This window comes from Haliotis rufescens, unplaced genomic scaffold, assembly GCF_023055435.1.
Source record: "Haliotis rufescens isolate VD_foot unplaced genomic scaffold, xgHalRufe1.0.p SCAF_61, whole genome shotgun sequence".
NCBI classification, from domain to species: domain Eukaryota; kingdom Metazoa; phylum Mollusca; class Gastropoda; order Lepetellida; family Haliotidae; genus Haliotis; species Haliotis rufescens.
In genome coordinates this window covers 1,033,386-1,038,209 of record NW_025964346.1, presented here as the reverse complement: position 1 = coordinate 1,038,209, position 4,824 = coordinate 1,033,386, and the positions used below count along the sequence as shown (strand labels likewise).

General features: G+C 39.0%; 1 protein-coding gene across 1 annotated transcript in view; it reads left to right on the top strand.

The window, feature by feature from the left end:
• LOC125375894 (monocarboxylate transporter 14-like) overlaps positions 1-4,824 on the top strand; it is a 44,553-nt gene that overhangs the window by 17,382 nt on the left and 22,347 nt on the right. The window lies entirely within an intron of this gene.

Genomic DNA, 4,824 nt, shown 5'->3' with positions numbered 1-4,824 from the left:
ATGAGTATTGGTCGATAACAACATCTGGTGTCACATGACACCAAATAATATGTGTATGCCTGAAGTAAATAATTAGAATTAGTTACCCGAACAGACTAAATGTTTATATTTCCCTTTAAAATAACACATGTTTCAACACAAAAAAATGTTAAACAAACACACGTTTGTGTTTACCGTTATACTTGCCCATGCAGCCGTCGTATACATGTAAAATATAAAAATGCTGTGTACAGTCATGTGTGGAATTGAATACAATATTGATATACGGAACGTGTTAAACCCTTAACATGCTCAATATAATTTAACAAAAGAAATTGTGTATATGAATGTCCAATAACAGTGAAAACATTAATGTGTCCGAGAGCTGGAAATTAAACTATCACCGTCAGTGAGTGAGTGAGTGAGTAATATTGCTAAAAGCCGCATCAGCAGTATTGCAGGTATTCGCGGCTACACTGTCAGTTACAGAAATAATCACAGGCCAGTGAGTTTCTCCATGAGACAGTATTATACACGGCTAGCATATTCATGAAAGCAAAATTCTCACAGACAAATTTGAAATATAAAACTAATTATCATATATTCATCCGCTCCGACCTGACTACAAAACATCCCGCTTTACATTATTTTATAGCTAAAATTGATAAAATTATCATTAAACCGCCCGCATGTTATCATAAATGAGCGGGCCACTGTTAAAGAAATAAACGACGAGTGGGGGTACAATACAACACTGCAGGGAGAATAAACCATGAGGGGCGAGTGTTTTATTGTACAATAAACAACAACCACGAGTCGTATAATGATTATATGAGATATCAACATTATGTACAGCCTCTTTAAGGATGTTGATACAATGTACAAGGTTTAAAAATATTTACCCCTATTTAAGGTGGGTATTTCCCGCATATGCTCACACAATCCTCAGGTCGATTACACGTACCTTTTCTCCCAATACCGATTGTCATATTGTAACCGGGGATTGTGATGGAAAATACAATTTACGGGTGTGAGTGTTTATTGCCCGAGTAGATAATGACATCCTGTAATGTACAAAACAATAACATTATAAAAACATTTCATATAAACATACGTCGTTATTCTGTACATGAACATGAACTTAATAATCAATGATATACAAAATCATTATCTTAACCAAAAATAAACAAACAATTCATCAAGGGCGATAACTCGATCCCGACATCACTTATAAGATACAATATAAACTGGTCCATGTTGTAAAATACACTTAACATTATAAATACACTTACCACTTTCTTGAAACAACTGTATTTATTCAGTAACTTACCATATATTCGGCACGATACACTATTTACAATTCATATTTCGAGACATGACAAACATGTAAATTACCCGTACCCTGTGGGTGACAATGGGGTGTTTATCGTCTCCAGGCAGGCGCCTTAGAGATGGAAGTGTGGCAACTTCTTTGAAGAGCAACTTAATGGACACTCCTCTCTCACAATTGACGCCGTCAAACACACAGCGTGATAATGATGGAAGCGCATATGCCAATCATCAGAAATGAGGTCATGATCGATCCATGTTTAATCCTATTATACATCCCGCTTCGTTATTCATTGATCTTAGCGATTGAATGCGTAGTCATCTGTAGAGTAAGTGAGTGAGTTCGGTTTAACGCCGCTTTTAACAGTATTCTAGTTATATCACGGCGTGTCAGCTTAATGTGTGAGGAAAGCATAGAGTTCTGCAGGTCTCAGACGTTTACCTCTTCGATGAAACCCACGAGCATGGGTATGGTGCTGACAAACCTAGAAACATAATCGGGGCGAACCGGGATTCGAACCCACAATCATAGGTTTCTGGCCTGCCCAAGGGGCGTAGCTATGCACAGCGAAACGGGGCGCCTTTGACGAGTGGGCCACCCTAACGAGTGTTGATATATTTGATGTCAGACCGCCGTCCTTTAGCTTGAATATTGCTGAGTGCGGAGTTAACAACAAACAAACAAACAAATCTTTCTGAAAAATACCATTAGGCATCCATGTTGGTTATTTGACTCTTAGTTTTCAGACAATATTTGTCAAATTCAGTCAGTTCACAGACGAGAAACGGAGCGTGTTCTTGACTTTATTATGTTACAAGTTATATGTGTACAAATCTACATATGTTTCTGTATAATCAAAAGACTTGGAAAATCTGCATTGTGTCATTGTCAAAAGTCACGTGATTTTGAGCAGCCATTTTGAAATAAACTGCATTAATTTGCAAAGCAGATATTTCTATGAACGTTGTGGTTCATCTCGTCGTTTTGATGTCAAAAGACACGAGCGTGAGATTTTATTTATCATCCAACATCATTCTTCCAACTTTTTTAGTTTGTAGACAGTAATAAGCAGTGTCTAAGTGTAAAAAGTACTGCTAACAGATTCAGTGACAGAGCCATTAGTGATGTCATGTGATTGTGACGTCATGGTAAGCAATGACAAAATAATGGTCCGCAAAGCATTGTGATGCAATTTCATTGCAGCCACATCTGCAATGCAGATATCGGTTGTTATTACCCACGTGGTGAAGATACAGGTGGTAAGATACTAAATCCGTACGTCACACGTGTGTCGTACAAGGTTGACCTTGTTTTATTCGTTTTGATTGGATAACCGTGACCTCTGTCACACCGGGACTACTTTTTCATTCATAAACAATCGTGAGATGTCATTCGAAGCAATCTCATGTGAGCGAGGGATATTAACAAACACTTTATTAAACCAAACAAGATAGTCACACGCATCAAATTGTGTTTGCATCCTATATAAGTTATGCATTGAGCTTCCACAGACATTATATAATCGAGCTATATCCATTTACAATGTACGACTACCGTTCAAGAGATCCAGGGTCCCAATGGGCGTGACGCACCCGACTACTTTCGCAACTTTCAATTTGATTCAACGTAAAAGGATAAGCGTGGTGAAATGAAGTCAGTTTAAACTGGACAGATATCTAGACTTACTTGGGATGATCCGGCTGTGCCATCAGTGTCCTCTTCGAAGGGTATTTTGTGGCACTGTTTCGGGAGTTGTTTGTTTACGACTGCACGACCAGATCACTCAAAGTGAACATTTCCGATACAAATCATTCGAAAGCTCCGTAGAAGTGTGCCTGATTTCTGATTATGTGGCCCCAAATATCCCAAAGGTGAACAATAACATTCCCTATCTCTAGCGTAAAACGTTGAGTAGATCACGGTTTTCTTTTCTTATTCCGGTGGTGACCTTGCCCTTCGTTCGAAGCTGTCACTGAATGCAGGCAGACTTAGCGTGTTGATTTTCACGTCTTCAGTAAAGGGTGGTTCAGTAAACATGAATGTCTTTGGCGAACACTCTGATTTCCCTCTTCCAAAATGGTACGGACATGATATAAATTCAAATGATAGATCAAGGAAACCGAACCATCTTGAATGCACAGACCCCGGCAGTGCGAGTGACCGACTGTTGGTCCGATATTCAAAGCGCGGCGCTAATGTGACTTTTCAAATTTTCTTATAGGTGTCCTGCGTCCTAACAACATGGCGCTTAATTCTCATAAGTTGAAGAAATTCTTCCAAAAGGATCTTGAGCGTCGGTGCTGTTATGTTTGCAAACACAACTGCAGGCGCATATTGTTAATGCGTATGCATAGGAATGTAAATAAAGCCCATATTTGGGCATATATCAATATTCATGCGCAACCAGATTTTGCAACCGGTTTCAGTTTGGTCTGTCAACGAACAAAAGTTGTTATGTATTTCCACTTACATACATATTTAACGTGGGTAATAAATAAAATACCACACTCATTCTCGTTAGATACCATTTTTAAGTAACTCGTGAACTTTCTATGTTATCTGACCTCGCTTTCGCTCGGTCAGATACCATAGAAAGTCCCCTCGTTTCGTAAAAATGGTAACTAACGAGAATGAGTGTAGTATTCTCTATATCTCACCCAAGCGATATCTCCTGTGGGAAATGTGAGTTTTGGCTGATAAAACTTGATAATGCCCTCATATTGCTTAACGACGGGCCATTACCACGCCCGTTGTTAGTTGACTTCATATACGTTCAATAGTGACGTCGTCTAGTTTTTTCTATGTCGTTTTCATATTTGTAAACGTGGGTCAGTGACATTCGTTCTTCGTTAATTGCAGTAAATGTTTCAAAACCGATATTTGTAATTTAATTTGATAACAAATGCTATCCGTTTGAGCTGTAATCACGCTAACGCTATTTTTAGGGCATTATCATTTGCAGAAGGCCTCGGTCTTTTCAACTGCTCTCCTTCGTCGGGCAGTTAATGGAAGACCTCGGGATTCTGAAGAAAAATAGTGTTACCCTAATACTATTTCCCCAAGTTCCTGGAACTATATATACTTATACATATCGCTAATGTGCATGTGCCTACTTTCTTTACTTGATGAAATACTCCAAACACATAGTCCTACTGAACACGTATTATGCATGTGAATCGCACCCTTCGAGAGTAATCAATCAAACTAACTATTAATTTATTGCGGCCTTGCCATCTACATGCTGGGCAAGTGTGTGATTGTGGCTTATGGACACAAAAACACGAGAACGCGAGATTGCGACATTTGTCAAGTGTCGCGATCTCGCGTTCTCGTGTTTTTGTGCTAATTGCCTTTACAGTAACTGTTATATGTAACTATTTTCAAAAACACGAGAACGCGAGAACGTGAGCTTGCGACATTGGTCAAGTGTCGCGATCTCGCGTTCTCGTGTTTTTGTGCTAATTGCCTTTACAGTTATATGTAACTATTTTCAAAAACACGAGAACGCGAGAACG